Source organism: Protopterus annectens, chromosome 9.part0, assembly GCF_019279795.1.
Source record: "Protopterus annectens isolate FY-2018-M chromosome 9.part0, PAN1.0, whole genome shotgun sequence".
Classification (NCBI taxonomy): domain Eukaryota; kingdom Metazoa; phylum Chordata; order Ceratodontiformes; family Protopteridae; genus Protopterus; species Protopterus annectens.
In genome coordinates this window covers 431,968,409-431,984,277 of record NC_056743.1, presented here as the reverse complement: position 1 = coordinate 431,984,277, position 15,869 = coordinate 431,968,409, and positions in this window count along the sequence as shown.

Below are 15,869 nucleotides of genomic sequence, written 5' to 3'. Positions count from 1 at the left end.
CTCCTCCAATGCACCAACAAATTTTGTAAATCTATATAATTTCTGCCAAAATATACACCCCCCTACCCACACAGATAAGCATACAAATAGACATTGAACCCTTGATTGGATTCTGACAAATAGAACTAACATCAGCTATGAGGCTGGCTGCCTACCTGACACTTTAAGTGATCATCTCCCAGCATATCTAATTAGAAAAAACTCAAACATTTGTGGTAATATCACTTACCACTACACTCGAAATAAAAAACTGTTTTGTCCATCCATCTTTCAACCTCTCTTAAAACAACAAAACTGGGCACCACTAAAAACCTTACAACTGGACCAGTACTTTAATAACATTTTCCTGGTAACCTTAAATAAGCTTACCCCACTTAGAAAAATTTGCACCAAAACCAGAAAACTCCCATGGTTAGCAAAAGAAACAATATTATTACTCAGGCAAAGAGACAAAGCTTGGTCCCTCCATCTCTCTATTAGAAGTGAGGCTAATCTCACCAGCTTCCAACAACTTAGAAATCAAGCTAAGAAACAAATCAAACTAGGCAAAAAAAAAAAAAAAACATACTTTCAAACTTGCCAACTAAAATATCAAACAAATCCACAAAGATTTTGGCAATCCATCAATCTCCTTCTAAATCCCAGAAAACCCACTACACCACTCCCAACAACCAATAATACTTCAGACTGCATTGCCACTCAATTTAATACCCACTTTATTACCTCAATAACCTCCCTATTAGGCAACACTACAAACTCTCCTCTTTCCTTACCCTCACCCTCTACCACATAACTACTTTAAATTTGAACTCATCCAAACAAGCTACATACAAAGCCTACTATCTAAAGTAAAACCATGTAATCTCGCTGCTGATCAACTACCTGGAGACTTTTTGAAAATAGACACCACATCTTTTGCCTACCCTATATCCATCCTAATTAACCGCTCTATCACTGAACAATACATACCCACCCTTTGGAAAATATCCCACATCATTCCACTTCATAAAGGAGGCCCCTCTAAAGATATATCTAACTACAGACCTATAGCCATACTCTCACCCCTAACTAAAATCCTAGAAAAGTGTATCCACAAACAATTACTTCCAAACAAATAACTTTTTATCTGATACACAACATAGTTTTCGACCAAAACACAGTACTAGTAGAGCCCTCATTAGTTTTACCAACTCCATTAGTCACCTCAGAAACAACAACCAACTTGTCTCCGCAACCTTTCTTGACATGACAATAGCCTTTGACACAGTATCCTATCAAATCCTCCTAAATAAACTGGCCACTTACAACTTCGTTCCACAGCTACCTCTCAAACAGGCAACAGGCTACCTTATGGGATAATAAACTCTCCTCTCACCTTCCTAAAAGTGTAGGAGTTCCCCAAGGATCAATTCTTGGGCCAGTACTTTTTACTATTTTTACCAATGACCTTAGCACAGCCGCTAACCCTGCCAATATTATAAAATATGCAGATGATTCCTCTCTTACCTGTTTTGCTCCTGCTATCATAGCACTTCAAACATAACCTTAGACTGCCCTCAGCAAATTGAAAGATGTCTAGCTGCCCATCAAGTTATACTAATTCCCAATTAAAACTAAGCGTATGGTCTTTTCAAATCCTTCATCTCTATCTAATCATCCACCTCCTTCTATCTTTTCCTCAAATGGCACAAAAATAAAACCTGTTGAACATACTAAACTGCTCGGGGTTACTATAGATAATGCATTGAAATATGACAAACATATAGCACAGACAATTAAAAAGGTCCATATAAAACTTGCTGCATTCTATAGAGCCAAACCTTTTCTTACAGATCATGCTAGACTTGCAACAGCAAGAACCCACCTGTTATCTTCACTACTCTACTGTTCTCAAATATTTACAAACCTTCGCAAAACAGAAATTAATAACTTTGAATCATGCTATAATAAGACAGCCAAATTTGCAGCTAACCAGCCCCAAAAAGCTCATTACTGTACTGCCTTACAGCAACTAAATTGGCTAGAACTCCCAAACTTACTTACATTAAACCAAGTATTAATTGCCCATACAGTGATGTATAAACCTAATCACTGCCCATCTCTATCTAACCTTGTTCAACCCTATAAAAACCTTAATTCTCTCAGGTCAGCAGACAAAGTGCTACTTAAAGTAAACAAATCACACAACTCACATGGTGACTCATACTGTTACAAAATGGCAAAATACTGAAACTCTCTTCCACAACCTATTCTATCCATTGATCATACTCAAAACTTTAAACAGGCACTAAAACAATACTTCTTACCTCACTGGATGTGCTCCTGCTCTCCTCCCGACTAACCTGCCCCCCCCCATCACACTACATGCAGCTCTCACACATCCTCATAACCTTTGGATGAGGTCACTCCCACTACTCATTGGAATGTAGAAAAAAATACTATGCATGTTTTTACTACAAACTGTTAATGTATCTCTGTATGATTTTGTAATCCTATTGTATGCTGCTTTATATATTTCTTTGTATATCTATGTTCCTGGAGCTTTTCTCCCTGGGTTGTTGTGTCTTTCGGCTTTTCCTGGTTAGGGGTCGCCACAGCGGAACTCCGGTCCGCTAATGATTGGCAGTTGATTTTTACGTGCCGAGTTGCCAGCCCTAACGCACAACCTTCAACGAAGGTACGCCCATTCACTCGTCTCCACGCAGAAGACGCTCTAGCTGAGAGTCGAACCGGTCAGCATCTTACTGTGAGGCGACAATGCTACCGCAGCACCACCACCGCGGAATACTCTCCGCTGAAAAAGGGCATTTTGCCCAGTCGGACATTACCCGGTAAACAAATGTAAATAAATAAAATATCAGTACCACATGTATAATGTGCAGCAGTTCAGTATATTAACAGCGCGCATGACTCCTACTGCCTGTGGTGTAATGAAGATCTGTGCATGCTTAAAATGTCTCTGTGAAGTGTCTAAGATTTCTTTAACTCAAATAAAGTATATTTTGCTTTGGGTAAGGTCTTCATCAGTTTTTTGCATGCTGTGAAATTGTTGCTGTAAGCAGGGATGCCTTTGAAATAGTTGTAGTATACACACAGAAATTTGATAGTGAAATGCATTTACTCTGTACCTTACTTTTCATAGCATCTGGGTGTTTGTATCTCAAGGATTACAATAATCAAACCACTAGGACTTCTACCAAGGGTATCATGGATGTGAAAATCAAGTTGTTATGAAAGACTAAAATATCTGAACTTTGTTCAGTGTGTTGCATATAGACATTTAAAAGGAAACCTTATTCAGGTGTATAGAGCATGTAGAGATAAATTACCTGTACCTGTAGTATAAATGGTACTTACGTATTATCGCAACCATATTCTCAACAACTCGATAATATGTAAGTAGCGATGCATCTGCACAGTGGTCCAGTTTCTCAGTACTTTGTACTGAAACATAAGCAACTGACTGAGGGGATTTCAATAGTAAAAGCTGTGACTTTGCTTATGCCGAAAGCAGGAACCTAGACTGTCAGAATTTCCATACAAATGAGTCAACCTGCATTGGGTTGACCTGCAATGTGCGGTTGTAAATGTTCTGATTGACTTTCTTTTAAATATCGTGAAAAGAGAAATACATGTGCAGGCTGAACCTGCAATGCATGTTCTATGGCTTAATTAGTGCTATGGCTTAATTAGTGCAGTGGTGTACGTGGGTAAAGAAGTAAAACCAAAGAGTGCCAACAAGACAAAGACCAGCGTCAGCAAGCAAGCCACCATACCAACTGCAGTTAGTGATGTCGCATCATGGGCATTGGGTATTGCTATTGCTTTGCATGCCTGGCAGATGGTTACCAGATAAAATGGGTGGAAATTGTTAAATAACGGTGTTTCAAAGGCCCCCAAAATACAGACATATTTTACAAATTGCCATTAAAAAGTTTCTTAGAAAGTGTACAACTGTCAACAGCTATCATTACATACATGTTCTCGACTTGGTTGACAGCGGAAAAGTTTTTGGGCTTTCATTTCCCCATACAGGAAAGTCACTGTAATGACAGATACCTTCAGTGACACACACTTGCAATTTTTTTGGGCTTTCATTTCCCCATACAGGAAAGTCACTGTAATGACAGATACCTTCAGTGACACACACTTGCAAATTAACTTTACCAACACATTTCGGCAGGAGAAGGGCTTAGAAATGAGCCGCTTCTCCTGCTCCAGTTGTGGTTGCGATAATACGTAAGTACCATATAAATTATACTTTTTACTACTTGTCTAGTTACGTTTAGGTAAAATGTTCCTTAAAAAAAATACCTAAAAGTACATGGTGGGGAAGAAAATAGTAAACTTGGCAGATGGGATTATTTCATTTATATTTCTGCTCGTTAACCACGGCTTTCTCACAGCTGTGGTTAATGATGGAAAAGGAAAAGACAGGTCCTCACACTAACCATGGGCATGATTCACAAGGGGAAAGGAAATGGGTGCTCTTGGAGATTCTCAGTCTCCAGGACTTCTTGCCAAATGAGGTACCCTCGTCATTCAGTGGGCAAGATCTGTGCATTAAAATCCTGATGAGTTATGCTGAGCATCAAGAGAGGGTTATTCCTGTTCCAGGCCCATACTGTAACACAAGGTATTATCTTGTATCCCAGGAGTGGTACATGAGCAAGTAGTAAATACAATAGATAATTCTACTGGCCCTTCCATGAATATTCATGTGGACAGTGAAGCAAATCTGCATGGCATGTCAATCATGCATCATTTGCATACCGCATCACAGCCATTGGGCATATCAGTCACTCAGGCCACACCCATTCCTGCTCAAAATGTCCAGTGGGTTAATACAATACAAAAAAGTCTATTTTATTTATTTATGTTTTATTCTGTATGTTTTCCTTGTTTCCTTCTGCTATTATGTTTACAACTAATTCTGACACTGTCTCTGTTATGTAATAGAAATGGCTTTAGCTATTGCTTTTCCGTACAGCATTCTGAATATCAAATCTCATGCATTAATCCCATACCACTATGGTATTGTTTTACTTCTGAATCTGCCTTCTTCACAGCATTCTTACCAGGCCCACGGATGATGCATCATTCATTTTATCCCAATCACATTTTATTGTTCCTCTCTTTAAGCACTTACGGTTACTTATTTGGGCTCCCACTAAGAATGTATTTCCATTCCAAAACTCGGTAGCTGTTTGCAGTACTCCTGTTCTACCTTGGATCACTGCATGGAAGCTATATAGGAGCCTTTATTAGCCTTTGCCTGTTTAGGGCAGTCTGTGTTGTGTAAGGAGCCTATCCATCCATTTATGTAGGCAGGCTGTGTTGTTTCTTCTTTACCAAGTTCCTCTGCAGTACATTGTTGTCGTAGTGACCTGTCTCATATTGCAAACCCATATTGATCACATGACTCGACTGTGTCTACCAGGCTGGATGGCTGTACATGATTAGTTTCCAGTTTCGGGTAACTAGATCACCATTTCCTGACATTTTACCCCCCTCCCCCCCCCATCACAATAACCCAGTATTAACAGCTAGAACCTTCTTCTGAACTGTAGTTATTATTGGATTAAAAGTTAATTTCTCTCTACAGTGGTAGGCCATTTTATGATGTGAGAGGAAATTTTGATTTGTCTGGGTGACTGCCTATAATTAATCCTGTTAGCATCACTAAGACTTTATTTAACAACACCAACATTTGAACCCATCTCTTCTACAAATATATGCAGCAGTCTACTCTGTTTTAAATTGTTTAGTTGCTGTATATGTTATACAGTTATTGTATGCTTGCCTAGATCAGTCAGTGAATTTGGGTATAGACGTTTTTAATATATGTCCTTTTCTGTTCCTGATTTTATTCTAATATTCCAGATATTTCCATGGTTTAAGCAGTATTTTGCCCACACAGCTTTGGGTAGAGAAGAGGTTGAATGAAACACACTCAAATTCTGTGGTCTGTCCCAGACGTCATGCCAGTCCTCACTGATGATCTGAAAATTTAACGATTGCCTCTCTTGCTTAGCACTGCTGCTGAATTACTGGTAATCTGTATATCTTTGAGATTAAAGGGCTGTTGCTGACCTTGGGTAAAAGCACAGGCTAGAAGTCGCATTAGTAAAATGTAAATTTCTATGGTGAGCTGCTCCCACACCTTCTAACTACCTTGTGACAATGAGCAATTGCATTAACATCTCTCTCTTCTGTAGACACATAAACGGTCTCATGCAGCTCTTATGTCATCCCTGAAATGAAGCTGTTTCCTTAGTGGGCCTTATCTGCAAAAATAAAAGTGACTGATTAAATCTACTTCTGCTGACTGTAGTTAGAGTTTTATTTCTGTACAGACTGTTGGTTCTGTGCAGTGTGCTCAGAGGCGTAGGGTAGGCGGAGCCATAACGGTTACAAGTTTCCTTGGCTTTCATACATCTGAAGGCTGACCTCGGATAACCCTGTGAAGTGCACTGCTGAGATGATCTGGCAATAAAATTAATCCCATTTAATGCCCATAGCATTTTATTTCTCAGGTGGTGGCTCACATTTCAGAATTTATTGTATGCGTCTTGGTATCGTTTGATAAAGATGCCATTTTAACATTACAAACCAGGAAGTAAGTGTGTGTGTGTGTGTGTGTGTGTGTGTGTGTGTGTGTGTGTGTGTGTGTGTGTGTGTGTGTGTGTGTGTGTGTGTGTGTGTGTGTGTTTATGTGGTAAGAAGAAATTGAGAGATTTAAGTACTTCTCTACAGGAAATGTGGTAAGGCTGAGCATTTCTTTAACTTTGAATTAAGGGGAAGCTATTTAGTATCAAATTCAACAATCAAACCAGTCAGAAATACCATACAAATGATCTAATGTCTCACTTCTTCAGTCCAGTACAGTCCGGTACTTAACATAAGTTGGATACATTAGCTTTTACTGTGGAAGGTTTACTGAAACTGCTTGTACATTCCAAATCAGTGTAGTGCATCCACAAAACTTTAGTTCTGTGATGATGACATCAAGAAGCAAGTCATGACTCACTAGTAATGAAAAATGAGGCCCTGCACTGCATGCATCCTGTTTCCTGCTTTTAGTGAAGTGCTTTGGCTCAGGCTTTATAAGACATGCAGTATCACATTGTGCTAGGTTCAACAGTAGATGCGCTGCATTAATCTGAGAATGTCATTTTGTGGTTTATTTAATACACTTCAAAGCACTGTGCACAGGTCTGTATGTTGGGGGAGGGGCACATGCATAGGTGTGTGTGTGTGTGTGTGCGTCATTAGCCATATATAAAAACATTTTCATAGTGGAGAGAGAACCAAGTCTCAAGGGATCAGTTAGAAAAACTGTAATAAGGGTTATAAACATACCTCTCAACTGTCCAGATTTTTGCCTCATATTTTTGGTGTGTTTCTCATAAAATTGTGGTTTTCTGGAAAATCACTTTGCAAATCACTGAGGACAAAAGTCAGAAAATAATGGCAGACATTTGAGTTTTGGACTTCATATCCTTCAGAAAATTCATGCTAATGCAAAACCTGTTGTTCTAGCAACTTTCTAAGTTTGTAAGAGCAATATCTAGAAAGTGTCCCTATTTTTGGGCCTTTGCTCCCTCCATTTATTTATGGTTTTGTTCAGATGTTTTGCTTTAAGTGGTTGAGAGGTATGATTACAGAGCTGAGAACAAATCTGCTACCCACTGTTGAAGAATGCCTTGTATGTTTTGTGTAGATCAAAGTCAGTGAGGGGTGCATAGGCATTTGTGTTAGTACTAGTTAGAGTAGTTATTTGGTACTGTCATATACATCTAGCAGTGCCCCCAACCCCCCTTTTCCATATCTTCCAGCTGGCCATCAGCTCCTTGGTGTTCCTCCAACAGCTCCTCAGTACTACCCTAGGGGCTGAGTCCATTATACCCACTGGAGTGTTGGGAAGGTGTACTGTAAAATACAGAGTGGTGCAGGTGGTAGCTGCACATTTTCTGCAGGATTCTTTTTTCATGGTAGATTGTGTGTGTGTTTAAATTACTAAAGATGCTAGCTTAAGGTGCACCTATTCAGCGGTAAAGCTGATATGTATTATCTTAGTCCCTCACTTTGACCACTGTTTTGTCCAAGAGTGCTTCCACGTACAGCACTTGACTTCACATAACTTGCCCTATCCCATTATTTTCCATTAGTCTTTTAATGTTAACTCTGACTTACTCCATAGGCAGGTGTACCAGTAGTTTGGATGAGGCTGTACTAGGTTATTCTGTAATTGGGATACGGTAGGGGAAAGGGGGATGCAGTAAGAGCAACAGAAACATTAAAGGCTACACTACATTACTTATTAGTGGCAGCTGAAAAAAACAAAATTGTCTGTTTTGCCCATGTTTATGCAGCAAGCACTCTGAATCTACCTCACCCATGCCTTTCTTCTTAGCATGCATCCTACTCCAGCTACACTTTAAGCATCAGTAATATTACAGTCCACAATTCGCTCGTGGTGCCTGTTCTATTTATTTACAATTCTTTTTGAAAAGAAAACACTTTTTGATGTCTAGACTGAATCTTGTACTTTGAATGCTTTGCCCCTTTCTTTTGCTTGCATTTCCTTTTTCAATGTATTCAATCGTACCAACCCTTCGTTTCCTTGTATCACACCTCTCAACCTCTAAATTGTAGAAATCTGTGCAAAGTTTAAAGTAATGGGAGAAAATAGGCCAAAAATAGGAATATATGTTAAATATTGCTCTTATAAACTTAGTTGCTATAACAGCAGGTTTTGTGTTAGCATGCATTTTCTGAAGGATATGAAGTTTAAAACTGAAATGTATGTCATTATTTAGTGACTTCAGTACTCTGGGATTTGCCAGAAAACCATATTTTTTGAGGAGCACAACAAATATAAGAGGTAAAATGTAGACATTCTGCAAAAATCTGGATGGTTGATAGGTATGCCTTATATACTATCATGTCTCTTCTTTCTCTCACTTTTCTTGTATGAAAAGTCTCTCCTAACACTAATCTTTCAGTCTCCTTACTACTTTTGATAGACTTTCCCTGGACCTTCTGAGTTGCCCTTATGTACTTTGGAAAAGTACCAAACATGTACACTACTTCAGCTGAGTCATGACAAAAATATGTAGAAAAGGTATTTAGAATAGTATTAAACCCAATACCCTTTTCTTAGGTGAGCTAAACTCTCCAATTATAGACTGCGAAACCTACACCATCTGAAGTTCATGAGCACAAGGATTCCTTGACTTTGTCAGTACAACTGCCCTGGAAAAATGTGTCAGACTACCCAATAGTGTGAACAATATCTTGGATCTGGTCTTTACTAACATGGGGGGCATATGGCATCATCCCTTCTGTATCTTTTTCACTTGTTTGGTCTGCCCATAAAGCTGTTTCCTTCAAAATAAAATTGAAACCAGAGACACCTTCCACCCTAGGTATCTTTAGAAATGTCTACCTACTCCTAAGTGACATACTGTCAAGAGTCAAATCCCTACCAAACCCAGTTAACTCCACTGAATACGCAGAAATGTACACCAGCACACTATACCAGCATAAATGCAGCTGTACCCTGTAGGAACAAGTGCAGGGTAAACCCCAGAAACAACACTCACCCTCCCATGATGGAACCACAATACAACAAGCTTTGCAATAAAAGGAATTGAATTCTGAACGAAAGTATAAAGTGTAATTCCCAGAATGATAGAGATGCCTTACACTAACATACTGCTTGGCACTTGGTTTAGGACAGATCCCTGTGGCATACTACTGACTACTTCTCCCTCTTTGCACCATAACCACTACTATTATTTCTTGGCAGACAGCTAGGTTTCCATTTTGTTTGGTTCTTCTCCATTTCAAACCCCTTTAGATTTCCTATCTCTTTGCAGAACACTGTAATCTATTCTTATTAATATTCTCTGCCAAAGCGGCTACTATATCATCTGCTCTGATGTCCTCATTTACTTGTCTCACAATGTGAATCCTACTACCCATCTCAGGCACTTAATCTGCATCACTTCAAGTTTTCTCTGCTACTCTGCCTTCGTTGCCCTGGTTTCTGTGCCACATAGAAACAGTGGGCACACCACTGTTTTGCAGACCTTACTTTTCAGTTTCTTTGGCATTTCTCTGTCATAAAGCAGCAGACTCAGATGAAGGCATGGTGACACAATCAAGATGCTGGGTGCATTAAGGAAAAATTAGCTCTTGCGGGTACTCATTGTGATACGGTCAGAAAGATGTATCCCATGACTGAAGAATAAGCTTTCTAGTGCCAGTGTACAAGAACAAAGAGGGCATTCACAACTGCAGACATTACAGAGATATCTATTCATTTGTGGGTGCACTCTTCAACTGAGAGGACTGGTTTAAACCCATTACCTTCCATCCTTGAGAAAGAAGCATCTAGCATGTTATAGGAAGTGGGGGGTTACCCCAACAAGACATAGAGAGAATATACAAACTTAACATAGACATGACCAGAGGTCGAGATTGAACCCTGGTCCTTGTGTTTGTGAAGTGAAAACCTTGGATATTATACCACAATGCCCACCATTTGCTATAAGGAAGGTAAATGATGTTAATTCTGCAGTGATTGCCAGGCAGGAAGCAGAAACACAAACTTTATTAGGTTAAATTGATGAAGCCCTAACATGATACACAGTCATTGTTTCTTTGGATTGGTGTGAGTTACAGAAGGAATTAGAGGGGGATCTTGTAGTGTATCTTCTCAATAAAGATTCGTCTAACACTTCAGTGAATCTGGTTGTGCAGTTACAGCAGGTGTGTCCTACGCAGGTTCAAGAAATCTGAGCATGCTAATTCACTGTGTGATAACTGGTGGGGCACCATATACATTTAGGGACCCAACAGCTAGTGAAGGACCAGAAATAACCACTAGGTTGAAAAGGTTCTGGCTGGAAATGGCAAAAAAGAGGTGACACTGATACTATACATGTGCATGAGATTTAAGTATAAAATATCCTTTCTTACATAATCTACATTCTTTGTGGGTCTCTCAAGAAAAGTTACTTCTGAATTATAAGGGGAATAAATGCCACAAGATACATGTAACATTAGATGTAATATACCTGTATATTTTATTAGCTGGAATTTATAACAGTTTTCTTTTAATGTAGTAGAATTACTTGTGGTTGCCATGCACAATGTTTCCTCTATAACATGAATTATAGGTTTACTATCATTATTTCGAATGACACTCGGTCGACTGCACTATGTTCGACAATGGAAAGTCGAACACGGCAATGTCGAACTTTAAAAGCAAGCCTAGGAATGGTTTTAACATGGGTCGAGATAGGGATTCACTGTTATTACCGAACTAAAAACCTCACCCCTATCTCAACCCATGTTAAAACCCGTTCCTAGGCTTGCTTTTAAAGTTCGACATCGCCATGTTCGACTTTCTGTTGTCGAACATAGTGCAGTCAGCCGAGTGTCATTCGAAATAATGATAGTAAACCGAATTATATTATCATAGAATATTGCTTTCAGAGTATTCTGCAACTTGCTTTAAAAGGAAAGATGGATTCTGTTTGTTTTAGATATTCCTCTAACCGCTGTAGAGGGTACTGCATCAGACCTGCTGCCATACGTTTTCCTTCTAGTTGCCTGGACTGTTACCGATACTTGGGAAAGTTTAGAGGAAATGATAGTTTATTATATCCAGTCTCCATGAAGCACAAGATAAGGCTGATTAGATCTAACAGGCTGGAGTTCCAAATTGCTTTATCAAAGTTAGAACTATCAGAAAGTGAGCCTCCCTTGAACTTACTGAAAAAGACACAGAGGACAGAGATTTGAAAGACAACCTGAAAGTCACCCTCAGTCAAGAGTTACCACCTCTCCTTCTTTAAGTGGGACAGTCCCTATATGGGCCATTGCTTGCATGAAAAATGGGAAATGTCCTGAGATTTTAGGACAAAAACTGTTTCTTACATTTCTTGTAATATTTATGTTACTTATTTTACATGTGTTGACCAGGAGGTCCAGTTGAGCACAAAGGCCCCCTTCCAGTGGAGAATCAGGAAGAAAATTTCCAGTAAATGCAGTACTATCAAAATCATTTAAGTTAATATAATATCAACAATGTCAGGCAGAATACAATTAAAATAAATTTTACAATGTCAAAATTGATAAGATAGTAACTATACATACAGCAGTAAGGCTTGTTATACTAATTATACTCTGTACTGTAGCTGTGTATACACCAGTAAGGCTTCTTATACTAATACTTAGTACAGTAACTATACATACAGCAGTAAGGCTTCTTATACTAATTATACTCTGTATAGTAACTATATATACAGCAGTAAGGCTTCTTATACTAATTATACTCTATACAGTAGCTATGCATACAGCAGTAAGGCTTCTTATACTAATTATACTCTGTACAGTAACTATACATACAGCAGTAAGGCTTCTTATACTAATTATACTCTGTACAGTAGCTAGGCATACAGCAGTAAGGCTTCTTATACTAATTATACTCTGTACAGTAACTATACATACAGCAGTAAGGCTTCTTATACTAATTATACTCTGTACAGTAACTATACATACAGCAGTAAGGCTTCTTATACTAACTATACTCTGTACAGTAGCTAGGCATACAGCAGTAAGGCTTCTTATACTAATTATACTCTGTACAGTAACTATACATACAGCAGTAAGGCTTCTTATACTAATTATACTTTGTGCAGTAGCTAGGCATACAGCAGTAAGGCTTCTTCTACTAATTATACTCTGTACAGTAACTATACATACAGCACTAAGGCTTCTTATAATAATTATACTCTGTACAGTAACTATACATACAGCACTAAGGCTTCTTCTACTAATTATACTCTGTACAGTAACTATACATATAGCAGTAAGGCTTCTTATACTAATTATACTCTGTACAGTAGCTATGCATACAGCAGTAAGGCTTCTTATACTAATTATACTCTGTACAGTAGCTATGCATACAGCAGTAAGGCTTCTTATACGAATAATTTGTACAGTAACTATACATACAGCAGTAAGGCTTGTTATACTAATTATACTCTGTACAGTAACTACACATACAGCAGTAAGGCTTCTTATACCAATTATACTCTGCACAGTAATTATACATACAGCAGTAAGGCTTCTTATACTAATTATACTCTGTACAGTAACTATACATACAACAGTAAGGCTTCTTATACTAATTATACTCTGTATAGTAGCTAGGCATACAGCAGTAAGGCTTCTTATACTAATTATACTCATACAGTAGCTGTGCATACAGCAGTAAGGCTTCTTATACTAATACTTTGTACAGTAACTATATATACAGCAGTAAGGCTTATTATACTAATTATACTCTGTACAGTAGCTATGCATACAGCAGTAAGGCTTCTTATACTAATTATACTCTGTACAGTAACTATACAAACAGCAGTAAGGCTTCTTATTACTAATTATACTCTGTACAGTAACTATACATACAGCAGTAAGGCTTCTTATACTAATTCTACTCTGTGCAGTAACTATACATATAGCAGTAAGGCTTCTTATACTAATTATACTCTGTACAGTAGCTATGCATACAGCAGTAAGGCTTCTTATACTAATTATACTCTCTACAGTAACTATACATACAGCAGTAAGGCTTCTTATACTAATTATACTCTCTACAGTAGCTATGCATACAGCAGTAAGGCTTCTTATACTAATTATACTCTGTACAGTAACTATACATACAGCAGTAAGGCTTCTTATACTAATTATACTCTGTACAGTAGCTGTGTATACACCAGTAAGGCTTCTTATACTAATACTTAGTACAGTAACTATACATACAGCAGTAAGGCTTCTTATACTAATTATACTCTGTATAGTAACTATATATACAGCAGTAAGGCTTCTTATACTAATTATACTCTATACAGTAGCTATGCATACAGCAGTAAGGCTTCTTATACTAATTATACTCTGTACAGTAACTATACATATAGCAGTAAGGCTTCTTATACTAATTATACTTTGTGCAGTAGCTAGGCATACAGCAGTAAGGCTTCTTCTACTAATTATATTCTGTACAGTAACTATACATACAGCATTAAGGCTTCTTATACTAATTATACTCTGTACAGTAACTATACATACAGCACTAAGGCTTCTTATACTAATTATACTCTGTACAGTAACTATACATACAGCAGTAAGGCTTCTTATACTAATTATACTCTGTACAGTAACTATACATACAGCAGTAAGGCTTCTTATACTAACTATACTCTGTACAGTAGCTAGGCATACAGCAGTAAGGCTTCTTATACTAATTATACTCTGTGCAGTTACTATACATACAGCAGTAAGGCTTCTTATACTAATTATACTTTGTGCAGTAACTAGGCATACAGCAGCAAGGCTTCTTCTACTAATTATACTCTGTACAGTAACTATACATACAGCACTAAGGCTTCTTATACTAATTATACTCTGTACAGTAACTATACATACAGCAGTAAGGCTTCTTATACTAATTGTACTCTGTACAGTAGCTATGCATACAGCAGTAAGGCTTCTTATACTAATTATACTCTGTACAGTAGCTATGCATACAGCAGTAAGGCTTCTTATATGAATAATTTATACAGTAACTATACATCCAGCAGTAAGGCTTGTTATACTAATTATACTCTGTACAGTAACTATATATACAGCAGTAAGGCTTCTTATACCAATTATACTCTGCACAGTAATTATACATACAGCAGTAAGGCTTCTTATACTATTTATACTCTGTACAGTAACTATACATACAACAGTAAGGCTTCTTATAGTAATTATACTCTGTATAGTAGCTAGGCATACAGCAGTAAGGCTTCTTATACTAATTATACTCGTACAGTAGCTGTGCATACAGCAGTAAGGCTTCTTATACTAATACTTTGTACAGTAACTATACATACTGCAGTAAGGCTTATTATACTAATTATACTCTGTACAGTAGCTATGCATACAGCAGTAAGGCTTCTTATACTAATTATACTCTGTACAGTAACTATACATACAGCAGTAAGGCTTCTTATACTAATTATACTCTGTACAGTAACTATACATACAGCAGTAAGGCTTCTTATACTAATTATACTCTGTGCAGTAACTATACAATCAGTAGTAAGGCTTCTTATACTAATTATACTCTGTACAGTAACTATACATACAGCAGTAAGGCTTCTTATACTAATTATACTCTGTACAGTAGCTATGCATACAGCAGTAAGGCTTCTTATACTAATTATACTCTGTACAGTAACTATACATACAGCAGTAAGGCTTCTTATACTAATTGTACTCTGTACAGTAGCTATGCATACAGCAGTAAGGCTTCTTATACTAATTATACTTTGTACAGTAGCTATGCATACAGCAGTAAGGCTTCTTATATTAATACTCTGTACAGTAACTATACATACAGCAGTAAGGATTCTTATACTAATTATACTCTGTACAGTAACTATACATACAGCAGTAAGGCTTCTTATACTAATTATGCTCTGTACAGTAACTATACATACAGCACTAAGGCTTCTTATACTAATTATACTCTGTACAGTAACTATATATACAGCACTAAGACTTCTTATACTAATTATACTCTGTACAGTAACTATACATACAGCAGTAAGGCTTCTTATACTAATTATACTCTGTACAGTAACTATACATACAGCACTAAGGCTTCTTATACTAATTATACTCTGTACAGTAACTATACATACAGCAGTAAGACTTCTTATACTAATTATACTCTGTACAGTAACTATACATACAGCAGTAAGGCTTCTTATACTAATTATACTCTGTACAGTAGCTATGCA